Genomic DNA, 12,500 nt, shown 5'->3' with positions numbered 1-12,500 from the left:
GTCTCGCCGACGTTGGTTAACGACTTGTCCCGGCAGGGCTGGTTAACGACTTGTCTCGCCGCCGTTGGTTAACGATTTGCCAGGGCCCGGTCGGGCAACCCGATTGCCCGCCCGGGGATTGGGTTCGGGCTAGGGTTAGGGTTAGGGTTAGGGTTAGGGTTAGGGTTAGGGTTAGGGTTAGGGTTAGGGTTAGGGTTAGGGTTAGGGTTAGGGTTAGGGTTAGGGTTAGGGTTAGGGTTAGGGTTAGGGTTAGGGTTAGGGTTAGGGTTAGGGTTAGGGTTGGGGCTAGGGTTAGGGTTAGGGTCAGGGTTGGGGCTAGGGTTAGGGTTAGGGTTGGGGTTAGCTTTAGGGTTAGGGCTGGGGTTAGGGTTAGGGTTGGGGTTAGGGTTAGGGTTGGGGCTAGGGTCAGGGCTAGGGCTAGGATATGGGTTGGGGCTTGGGCTGGGGCTAGGGCTCGTGCTATGGCCAGGGTTAGTTTTAAGGTTTGGGTTGTGCTCCTGGCAGGTCCGCACGCGTCATACCTCGGCTGGCTTGCCGCGAGGGGACGTCTTCCGAGGGTCGTGCCGGCCGAGGGGCGGCTCCTCCGTCGGGACTACAGGAGGTCGCACCGCCCATCGCAGTCCTCGGCAGACGTCGAAATTATTCCAAGTCCCGCCGCATTAGGGTTGGTTAACGACTTGTCCCGGCCGGGCTGGTTAACGACTTGTCCCGGCCGGGCTGGTTAACGACTTGTCTCGCCGACGTTGGTTAACGATTTGCCAGGGCCCGGTCGGGCAACCCGATTGCCCGCCCGGGGATTGGGTTCGGGCTAGGGTTAGGGTTAGGGTTAGGGTTAGGGTTAGGGTTAGGGTTAGGGTCAGGGTTAGGGTTAGGGTCGGGGTTGGGGTTAGGGCTCGGGTTAGGGCGGGGGTTAGGCTTAGAGCTGGGGTTAGGATTAGGGTTAGCGTTAGGGTTAGGGCTGGGGTTAGGGTTAGCGTTAGGGTTGGGGCTAGGGTCAGGGCTAGGGCTAGGATATGGGTTGGGGCTTGGGCTGGGGCTAGGGTTAGGGTTAGGGTTAGGGTTGGGGTTGGGGTTAGGGTTAGGGTTAGCGTTCGGGTTGGGGCTAGGGCTCGGGTGAGGGCGGGGGTTAGCTTTAGGGTTAGGGCTGGGGTTAGGGCTAGGGTTGGGGTTGGTGTTAGGGTTAGGGTTAGCGTTCGGGTTGGGGCTAGGGCTCGGGTTAGGGCGGGGGTTAGCTTTAGGGTTAGGGCTGGGGTTAGGGCTAGGGTTGGGTCTAGGGTCAGGGCTAGGCCTAGGATATGGGTTGGGGCTTGGGCTGGGGCTAGGGCTCGTGCTATAGCCAGGGTTAGTTTTAAGGTTTGGGTTGTGCTCCTGGCAGGTCCGCACGCGTCATACCTCGGCGGGTGGCCGCGAGGGGACGTCTTCGGAGGGCCGTGCCGGCCGAGGGGCGGCTCCTCCGTCGGGACTACAGGAGATCGCACCGCCCATCGCAGTCCTCGGCAGACGTCGAAATTATTCCAAGTCCCGCCGCATTAGGGTTGGTTAACGACTTGTCCCGGCCGGGCTGGTTAACGACTTGTCCCGGCCGGGCTGGTTAACGACTTGTCTCGCCGACGTTGGTTAACGATTTGCCAGGGCCCGGTCGGGCAACCCGATTGCCCGCCCGGGGATTGGGTTCGGGCTAGGGTTAGGGTTAGGGTTAGGGTTAGGGTTAGGGTTAGGGTTAGGGTCAGGGTTAGGGTTAGGGTCGGGGTTGGGGTTAGGGCTCGGGTTAGGGCGGGGGTTAGGCTTAGAGCTGGGGTTAGGATTAGGGTTAGCGTTAGGGTTAGGGCTGGGGTTAGGGTTAGCGTTAGGGTTGGGGCTAGGGTCAGGGCTAGGGCTAGGATATGGGTTGGGGCTTGGGCTGGGGCTAGGGTTAGGGTTAGGGTTAGGGTTGGGGTTGGGGTTAGGGTTAGGGTTAGCGTTCGGGTTGGGGCTAGGGCTCGGGTGAGGGCGGGGGTTAGCTTTAGGGTTAGGGCTGGGGTTAGGGCTAGGGTTGGGGTTGGTGTTAGGGTTAGGGTTAGCGTTCGGGTTGGGGCTAGGGCTCGGGTTAGGGCGGGGGTTAGCTTTAGGGTTAGGGCTGGGGTTAGGGCTAGGGTTGGGTCTAGGGTCAGGGCTAGGCCTAGGATATGGGTTGGGGCTTGGGCTGGGGCTAGGGCTCGTGCTATAGCCAGGGTTAGTTTTAAGGTTTGGGTTGTGCTCCTGGCAGGTCCGCACGCGTCATACCTCGGCGGGTGGCCGCGAGGGGACGTCTTCGGAGGGCCGTGCCGGCCGAGGGGCGGCTCCTCCGTCGGGACTACAGGAGATCGCACCGCCCATCGCAGTCCTCGGCAGACGTCGAAATTATTCCAAGTCCCGCCGCATTAGGGTTGGTTAACGACTTGTCCCGGCCGGGCTGGTTAACGACTTGTCCCGGCCGGGCTGGTTAACGACTTGTCTCGCCGACGTTGGTTAACGACTTGTCTCGCCGACGTTGGTTAACGACTTGTCCCGGCCGGGCTGGTTAACGACTTGTCTCGCCGACGTTGGTTAACGACTTGTCTCGCCGACGTTGGTTAACGATTTGCCAGGGTTAGGGTTAGGGTTAGGGTTGTGGTTGGGGTTAGGGCTCGGGTTAGGGCGGGGCTTAGGCTTAGAGCTGGGGTTAGGATTAGGGTTAGGGCTGGGGTTAGGGTGAGCGTTAGGGTTGGGGCTAGGGTTAGGGTTAGGGTTGGGGTTAGCTTTAGGGTTAGGGCTGGGGTTAGGGTTAGGGTTAGGGTTCGGGCTAGGGTCAGGGCTAGGGCTAGGATATGGGTTGGGGCTTGGGCTGGGGCTAGGGTTAGGGTTAGGGTTAGGGTTGGGGTTGGGGTTAGGGTTAGGGTTAGCGTTCGGGTTGGGGCTAGGGCTCGGGTGAGGGCGGGGGTTAGCTTTAGGGTTAGGGCTGGGGTTAGGGCTAGGGTTGGGGTTGGGGTTAGGGTTAGGTTTAGCGTTCGGGTTGGGGCTAGGGCTCGGGTTAGGGCGGGGGTTAGCCTTAGGGTTAGGGCTGGGGTTAGGGCTAGGGTTGGGGCTAGGGTCAGGGCTAGGCCTAGGATATGGGTTGGGGCTTGGGCTGGGGCTAGGGCTCGTGCTATGGCCAGGGTTAGTTTTAAGGTTTGGGTTGTGCTCCTGGCAGGTCCGCACGCGTCATACCTCGGCGGGTGGCCGCGAGGGGACGTCTTCGGAGGGCCGTGCCGGCCGAGGGGCGGCTCCTCCGTCGAGACTACAGGAGGTCGCACCGCCCATCGCAGTCCTCGGCAGACGTCGGAATTATTCCAAGTCCCGCCGCATTAGGGTTGGTTAACGACTTGTCCCGGCCGGGCTGGTTAACGATTTGTCTCGCCGGCGTTGGTTAACGATTTGTCTCGCCGACGTTGGTTAACGATTTGCCAGGGCCCGGTCGGGCAAACCGATTGCCCGCCCGGGGATTGGGTTCGGGCCAGGTTTAGGGTTAGGGTTAGGGCCAGGGCTAGGGTTAGGGCTGGGGTTAGGTCTAGGGTTAGGGTTAGGTTCAGGGTTAGGGCTGGGGTTAGGTTTAGGGTTAGGGCGGGGGTTAGGGTTATCGTTAGGGTTAGGGCCTGGGTTAGGGTTACGGCTGGGGTTAGGGTTAGGGTTAGGGCTAGGGCTAGGATATGGGTTAGGGCTTGGGCTGGGGCTAGGGCTCGTGTTATGGCGCTCGGCCAAAACTACGGCTTCCGCCGAATTCAAAACCTACAAGGTCCCGCGGCGGGGAGCAGCCGGGGGACGTGTTGGGAGCGACGTTCGGACCGAGGGGCGGCACTTTCGGAGGGTGGACCGGAGGTCGGTTAACCAATCGTCACGAGCCGGGGAACGGAAGAACTGTTCGCGCCGGGCTGCTGCCTAAGTCTTTGTCCTGTTCTGCCCGTCAGCACCGGACCCGGTCGGTTACCGCAGTGCCGGCTCGGGTCTGGTTAACGACTTGTCCCGGCCGGGCCGGTTAACCATTTGTCTCGCCGACGTCGGTTAACGATTTGTCCCAGCCGGGCCGGTTAACCAATTGTCACGAGCCGGCGCGAACGGAAGAACTGTCCGCGCCGGGCCGCTGCCTAAGTCTTTGTCCTGTTCTGCATGTCAGCACCGGTCCCGGTCGGTCACCGCAGTGCCGGCTCGGGTCTGGTTAACGACTTGTCCCGGCCGGGCCGGTTAACCATTTGTCTCGCCGAAGTCGGTTAACGATTTGCCTGAGCCCGGTCGGTTAACCAATTGTCACGAGCCGGCGAACGGAAGAACTGTCCGCGCCGGGCCGCTGCCTAAGTCTCTGTCCTGTTCTGCATGTCAGCACCGGACCCGGTCGGTTACCGCAGTGCCGGCTGGGGTCTGGTTAACGACTTGTCCCGGCCGGGCCGGTTAACCATTTGTCACGCCGAAGTTGGTTAACGACTTGTCCCGGCCGAGCCGGTTAACCATTTGTCTCGCCGACGTCGGTTAAGGATTTGCCTGAGCCCGGTCGGTTAACCAATTGTCACCGAGCCGGCGAACGGAAGAACTGTCCGCGCCGGGCCGCTGCCCAAGTCTTTGTCCTGTTCTGCATGTCAGCACCGGACCCGGTCGGTTACCGCAGTGCCTGCTGGGGTCTGGTTAACGACTTGTCCCGGCCGGGCCGGTTAACCATTTGTCACGCCGAAGTTGGTTAACGACTTGTCCCGGCCGAGCCGGTTAACCATTTGTCTCGCCGACGTCGGTTAACGATTTGTCCCAGCCGGGCCGGTTAACCAATTGTCACGAGCCGGCGCGAACGGAAGAACTGTCCGCGCCGGGCCGCTGCCCAAGTCTTTGTCCTGTTCTGCATGTCAGCACCGGTCCCGGTCGGTCACCGCAGTGCCGGCTCGGGTCTGGTTAACGACTTGTCCCGGCCGGGCCGGTTAACCATTTGTCTCGCCGACGTCGGTTAACGATTTGCCTGAGCCCGGTCGGTTAACCAATTGTCACCGAGCCGGCGAACGGAAGAACTGTCCGCGCCGGGCCGCTGCCCAAGTCTTTGTCCTGTTCTGCATGTCAGCACCGGTCCCGGTCGGTCACCGCAGTGCCGGCTCGGGTCTGGTTAACGACTTGTCCCGGCCGGGCCGGTTAACCATTTGTCTCGCCGAAGTCGGTTAACGATTTGCCTGAGCCCGGTCGGTTAACCAATTGTCACGAGCCGGCGAACGGAAGAACTGTCCGCGCCGGGCCGCTGCCTAAGTCTCTGTCCTGTTCTGCATGTCAGCACCGGACCCGGTCGGTTACCGCAGTGCCGGCTGTGGTCTGGTTAACGACTTGTCCCGGCCGGGCCGGTTAACCATTTGTCACGCCGAAGTTGGTTAACGACTTGTCCCGGCCGAGCCGGTTAACCATTTGTCTCGCCGACGTCGGTTAACGATTTGTCCCAGCCGGGCCGGTTAACCAATTGTCACGAGCCGGCGCGAACGGAAGAACTGTCCGCGCCGGGCCGCTGCCTAAGTCTTTGTCCTTTTCTGCATGTCAGCACCGGTCCCGGTCGGTCACCGCAGTGCCGGCTCGGGTCTGGTTAACGACTTGTCCCGGCCGGGCCGGTTAACCATTTGTCTCGCCGAAGTCGGTTAACGATTTGCCTGAGCCCGGTCGGTTAACCAATTGTCACCGAGCCGGCGAACGGAAGAACTGTCCGCGCCGGGCCGCTGCCCAAGTCTTTGTCCTGTTCTGCATGTCAGCACCGGACCCGGTCGGTTACCGCAGTGCCTGCTGGGGTCTGGTTAACGACTTGTCCCGGCCGGGCCGGTTAACCATTTGTCACGCCGAAGTTGGTTAACGACTTGTCCCGGCCGAGCCGGTTAACCATTTGTCTCGCCGACGTCGGTTAACGATTTGCCTGAGCCCGGTCGGTTAACCAATTGTCACCGAGCCGGCGAACGGAAGAACTGTCCGCGCCGGGCCGCTGCCTAAGTCTCTGTCCTGTTCTGCATGACAGCACCGGACCCGGTCGGTTACCGAAGTGCCGGCTGGGGTCTGGTTAACGACTTGTCCCGGTCGGGCCGGTTAACCATTTGTCACGCCGAAGTTGGTTAACGACTTGTCCCGGCCGAGCCGGTTAACCATTTGTCTCGCCGACGTCGGTTAACGATTTGCCTGAGCCCGGTCGGTTAACCAATTGTCACCGAGCCGGCGAACGGAAGAACTGTCCGCGCCGGGCCGCTGCCCAAGTCTTTGTCCTGTTCTGCATGTCAGCACCGGACCCGGTCGGTTACCGCAGTGCCTGCTGGGGTCTGGTTAACGACTTGTCCCGGCCGGGCCGGTTAACCATTTGTCACGCCGAAGTTGGTTAACGACTTGTCCCGGCCGAGCCGGTTAACCATTTGTCTCGCCGACGTCGGTTAACGATTTGTCCCAGCCGGGCCGGTTAACCAATTGTCACGAGCCGGCGCGAACGGAAGAACTGTCCGCGCCGGGCCGCTGCCCAAGTCTTTGTCCTGTTCTGCATGTCAGCACCGGTCCCGGTCGGTCACCGCAGTGCCGGCTCGGGTCTGGTTAACGACTTGTCCCGGCCGGGCCGGTTAACCATTTGTCTCGCCGACGTCGGTTAACGATTTGCCTGAGCCCGGTCGGTTAACCAATTGTCACCGAGCCGGCGAACGGAAGAACTGTCCGCGCCGGGCCGCTGCCCAAGTCTTTGTCCTGTTCTGCATGTCAGCACCGGTCCCGGTCGGTCACCGCAGTGCCGGCTCGGGTCTGGTTAACGACTTGTCCCGGCCGGGCCGGTTAACCATTTGTCACGCCGAAGTTGGTTAACGACTTGTCCCGGCCGAGCCGGTTAACCATTTGTCTCGCCGACGTCGGTTAACGATTTGTCCCAGCCGGGCCGGTTAACCAATTGTCACGAGCCGGCGCGAACGGAAGAACTGTCCGCGCCGGGCCGCTGCCTAAGTCTTTGTCCTTTTCTGCATGTCAGCACCGGTCCCGGTCGGTCACCGCAGTGCCGGCTCGGGTCTGGTTAACGACTTGTCCCGGCCGGGCCGGTTAACCATTTGTCTCGCCGAAGTCGGTTAACGATTTGCCTGAGCCCGGTCGGTTAACCAATTGTCACCGAGCCGGCGAACGGAAGAACTGTCCGCGCCGGGCCGCTGCCCAAGTCTTTGTCCTGTTCTGCATGTCAGCACCGGACCCGGTCGGTTACCGCAGTGCCTGCTGGGGTCTGGTTAACGACTTGTCCCGGCCGGGCCGGTTAACCATTTGTCACGCCGAAGTTGGTTAACGACTTGTCCCGGCCGAGCCGGTTAACCATTTGTCTCGCCGACGTCGGTTAACGATTTGCCTGAGCCCGGTCGGTTAACCAATTGTCACCGAGCCGGCGAACGGAAGAACTGTCCGCGCCGGGCCGCTGCCTAAGTCTCTGTCCTGTTCTGCATGACAGCACCGGACCCGGTCGGTTACCGAAGTGCCGGCTGGGGTCTGGTTAACGACTTGTCCCGGTCGGGCCGGTTAACCATTTGTCACGCCGAAGTTGGTTAACGACTTGTCCCGGCCGAGCCGGTTAACCATTTGTCTCGCCGACGTCGGTTAACGATTTGCCTGAGCCCGGTCGGTTAACCAATTGTCACCGAGCCGGCGAACGGAAGAACTGTCCGCGCCGGGCCGCTGCCCAAGTCTTTGTCCTGTTCTGCATGTCAGCACCGGACCCGGTCGGTTACCGCAGTGCCTGCTGGGGTCTGGTTAACGACTTGTCCCGGCCGGGCCGGTTAACCATTTGTCACGCCGAAGTTGGTTAACGACTTGTCCCGGCCGAGCCGGTTAACCATTTGTCTCGCCGACGTCGGTTAACGATTTGTCCCAGCCGGGCCGGTTAACCAATTGTCACGAGCCGGCGCGAACGGAAGAACTGTCCGCGCCGGGCCGCTGCCCAAGTCTTTGTCCTGTTCTGCATGTCAGCACCGGTCCCGGTCGGTCACCGCAGTGCCGGCTCGGGTCTGGTTAACGACTTGTCCCGGCCGGGCCGGTTAACCATTTGTCTCGCCGACGTCGGTTAACGATTTGCCTGAGCCCGGTCGGTTAACCAATTGTCACCGAGCCGGCGAACGGAAGAACTGTCCGCGCCGGGCCGCTGCCCAAGTCTTTGTCCTGTTCTGCATGTCAGCACCGGTCCCGGTCGGTCACCGCAGTGCCGGCTCGGGTCTGGTTAACGACTTGTCCCGGCCGGGCCGGTTAACCATTTGTCACGCCGAAGTTGGTTAACGACTTGTCCCGGCCGAGCCGGTTAACCATTTGTCTCGCCGACGTCGGTTAACGATTTGTCCCAGCCGGGCCGGTTAACCAATTGTCACGAGCCGGCGCGAACGGAAGAACTGTCCGCGCCGGGCCGCTGCCTAAGTCTTTGTCCTTTTCTGCATGTCAGCACCGGTCCCGGTCGGTCACCGCAGTGCCGGCTCGGGTCTGGTTAACGACTTGTCCCGGCCGGGCCGGTTAACCATTTGTCTCGCCGAAGTCGGTTAACGATTTGCCTGAGCCCGGTCGGTTAACCAATTGTCACCGAGCCGGCGAACGGAAGAACTGTCCGCGCCGGGCCGCTGCCCAAGTCTTTGTCCTGTTCTGCATGTCAGCACCGGACCCGGTCGGTTACCGCAGTGCCTGCTGGGGTCTGGTTAACGACTTGTCCCGGCCGGGCCGGTTAACCATTTGTCACGCCGAAGTTGGTTAACGACTTGTCCCGGCCGAGCCGGTTAACCATTTGTCTCGCCGACGTCGGTTAACGATTTGCCTGAGCCCGGTCGGTTAACCAATTGTCACCGAGCCGGCGAACGGAAGAACTGTCCGCGCCGGGCCGCTGCCTAAGTCTCTGTCCTGTTCTGCATGACAGCACCGGACCCGGTCGGTTACCGAAGTGCCGGCTGGGGTCTGGTTAACGACTTGTCCCGGTCGGGCCGGTTAACCATTTGTCACGCCGAAGTTGGTTAACGACTTGTCCCGGCCGAGCCGGTTAACCATTTGTCTCGCCGACGTCGGTTAACGATTTGCCTGAGCCCGGTCGGTTAACCAATTGTCACCGAGCCGGCGAACGGAAGAACTGTCCGCGCCGGGCCGCTGCCCAAGTCTTTGTCCTGTTCTGCATGTCAGCACCGGACCCGGTCGGTTACCGCAGTGCCTGCTGGGGTCTGGTTAACGACTTGTCCCGGCCGGGCCGGTTAACCATTTGTCACGCCGAAGTTGGTTAACGACTTGTCCCGGCCGAGCCGGTTAACCATTTGTCTCGCCGACGTCGGTTAACGATTTGCCTGAGCCCGGTCGGTTAACCAATTGTCACCGAGCCGGCGAACGGAAGAACTGTCCGCGCCGGGCCGCTGCCTAAGTCTCTGTCCTGTTCTGCATGACAGCACCGGACCCGGTCGGTTACCGAGGTGCCGGCTCGGGTCTGGTTAACGACTTGTCCCGGCCCGGCCGGTTAACCATTTGTCACGCCGACGTCGGTTAACGACTTGTCCCGGCCGGGCCGGTTAACCATTTGTCACGCCGAAGTTGGTTAACGACTTGTCCCGGCCGGGCCGGTTAACCATTTGTCACGCCGAAGTTGGTTAACGACTTGTCCCGGTCGGGCCGGTTAACGATCTGCCAGGGCCCGGTCGGGAACTCGATTGCCCGCCCGGGGACTGTTGTCTTGCTCCACCGCACGGCCGGGGGGGTCGGTCGGCACGGCTAACGAGCCGTCCGAGAACTGCCGGTTAACCAGTTGCCCGGTGGCAATTCGTTAACTGAGTCCGCTCCGGAAGTCTGGATGCGGGTCGGATTTGAGGGTCGTAGCCGGGCAGGAGTTCCAGAGGCTCGGCAGCCGGGGTCAGATACGGCCGCCCCTTTGACACATGCAATTTCTGTACGGGGGCATTGGCGGGGTTTCCGGAGATTTACGGGGAGGCGTTTTTCTCGACCACTTAGGAGTGGTCGACGGGCGTTACGGGCCTCCCCACTTCGTTAACCCGGGCCGCGCGGCGGTATTTCCGCACGCTTCCCAAGGTCGCCCGTATGGATTTTCGGACGAATTCCCAATGGCGGAAGTCAGTCAGCGGGACGTATCCGCAGGCCCAAGCCGACCGAGGGGCAGCATATACGGGCTGACTACCGGTGCTCGGGCCGCCGAATCGAAACCTTGCCCGAATGATTTTCTGACAAAGTCCCGCGGCGGGGAGACGCGAGGGGACGAATTCGGAGGGTCGTGCCGGCCGAGGGGCGGCATTTTCGGTGGGACTACCGCAGGTCCCTCCGCCAAAAATAGGGCTACGGCCCGATCGAAAATCTGACAAAGTCCCGCTGCGGTGAGCCGCGAGGGGACGTATTCGGAGGGCCGTGCCGGCCGAGGGGCGGCATTTTCGGTGGGACTACCGCAGGTCCCACCGCCGATCCGAGACCTTGGCAGAAGTCGAAATTATTCCAACTCGGAAGTCGGAATGAAGGCTGATTCGGGGCCCTGCTGCCGGCCGAAGCGGACGATGCACGGCGGCACTACCGGAGGGCCGACCGCCGACAGAGGCGCGTGCTCCCGGCGCCGCGCCGGTTAACCAATTGACGGCGGAAGTCTGTGAAGGTCGGATCCAGCCCGTCGGGCGGGCCCGAGGTGCGACGAGGCCGGCGTGAGCTCCGGGCGTCTTACCGCCGGTTTGACACACGTCATTGTTGTACGGTCAGTCGCGGCGCCGGTTAACCAGTTAGGCCCGGAGAGCGCTATGAAGGTTGCATTTGCCCCGCCTGGCCGGGCCAAGGTACGACCTGCCCGGCAGGACTTCCGGCAGGCGTCCCGCCGACTTGACACATGCAATTTCTGTACGGGGGCATTGGCGGGGTTCCCGGAGATTTTCGGGAACACGTTTTCCAGAGGCACTTAGACGGATTTCCAGTGGTACGGTTGACACACGAGACAGACAGACAACACAACACACACAGTGCGGAGGCCGAAGTGAACCTTCGGGGGTTATTTCGGACTCAGTAAGCGGGAGGCCAGGCGAGCTCCGACTTACAGTGATTTATAGACAGAAAAGGCTTTTGAATGCTTACCGAGGTGAAGGCAGACGGGAAGTCCGAGGACGCGCCAGGGGCTCCGGACAGGGTCTGAGCGGGAACCGTGGGCGACGGCCGGCAGACCGACGGGTAGCCAAAAGCCTTTTAGGAGGGGAGCACGCACTTTGTGTGACGGAGACTTGTGTGGGAACCAGCCTGCCACGGGTGCCCTCGCGAGTGTCGTCTGCGGAGACCTCTGTTCCCCGATCGATGCGGCTTGGTCGGTCCTACCTTTGGGAGAGGCCGAGTGGAAGCGACGGTCTCGACACGTGCGGCGAACTTCCACGCTCGGCTCGTTACCATCTCCGGAGGTGGGTTGATGGGTCTGCCGCGGGGCGGCCCGATACCGACCGAGGTCTTCATGCTTCGGACGGAATTGGACGTTGGGCATTCGCACGTTTGCACCGCGATCGATCAGCCGGATTCCCCCGCCGGCGGACGAGACTGCTGCGCCCACGAATGACGGGGGCCGGGCGGGCGGCCGTCGACCATCCCGAGAAGGCAGGCACACACGCGCTCCATACCTAGGCGGTGAAGGTGCGGACCTCACCGGAGCGGACGACGGGGCGGGATGGCGAGGCGCTCACCGGCGCGGCGTTGGCCCCGGGCCGTCGGAGGCGAGCGGCGACCGTCGACCGTCCCGAGAGCCAACTCGGCAGGAGCGGTGCGGGTGCGGACCCCACCCAGCGACGCGGCTCGAGAGGGGGCGGCGCGGCGCCGCGACGAGCATGGCCCCGAGAGTGCAGGGGACGGGCGCGCCGGCCGCAGCAGCACTCTCTCGCGCCGCACAGGCAAGGCGAGAGAGTCGGGGGAAGTCCGAAAACTAGAGTGGCAAGAGATGCCCGTGCAGCCACGCAACCGAAGCGTTGATCCTCGGTCACGAACGAGAGGGAGGAGAGGCCCTGCGCGTGCGGTGGCCCCGACCGACGGCCGGCCGGTGTGCGATTCACTCGAGGTCGGGCGACACCCGCGCGTCCCCTCCCCGCTCCCGCAGAGGCCGGAGACGTCCGGTCGCCACAGCGGTCCGCGTGCAGCCTCCGGTTCCGCGAGAAGGCCAGTCTCCTCGGGGCGAGGAGAGCCTCAACTCGGCGAGCGGTCCGGCGGGCGGTGCAGAAAGTTGTCGGTACGTTTCTCGGCATTCGCACACGAATCCGGAGAGTGAGAAAGGGGTGTCCGCGACGCGTACGTGGGCCAGGGGCGCGTGCGGCGGAGCGACACCCAGCGGACTCCCGCGACCCGAGGGGAGCCGCCGATGGCTGAACCGAGCACCGACCTACCCCGGCGGCGGGGAGGCCACGTGCACGAGCGCGGCAGTCGACCTAACGCACGAACACCCCCAGCCCCCACCCACCTCGCAGCTCGTGGCGGGCGGGCGGACGGGCGGGGCGCAGGCCAGCCGGGCGCGGCGGTCGGCGGCGGGCATGGAGACGGCGCAGGCA

Source organism: Hypanus sabinus, unplaced genomic scaffold (assembly GCF_030144855.1).
Source record: "Hypanus sabinus isolate sHypSab1 unplaced genomic scaffold, sHypSab1.hap1 scaffold_649, whole genome shotgun sequence".
In the NCBI taxonomy this organism is placed as follows: Eukaryota; Metazoa; Chordata; class Chondrichthyes; order Myliobatiformes; family Dasyatidae; genus Hypanus; species Hypanus sabinus.
This window is presented reverse-complemented; position numbering follows the sequence as displayed.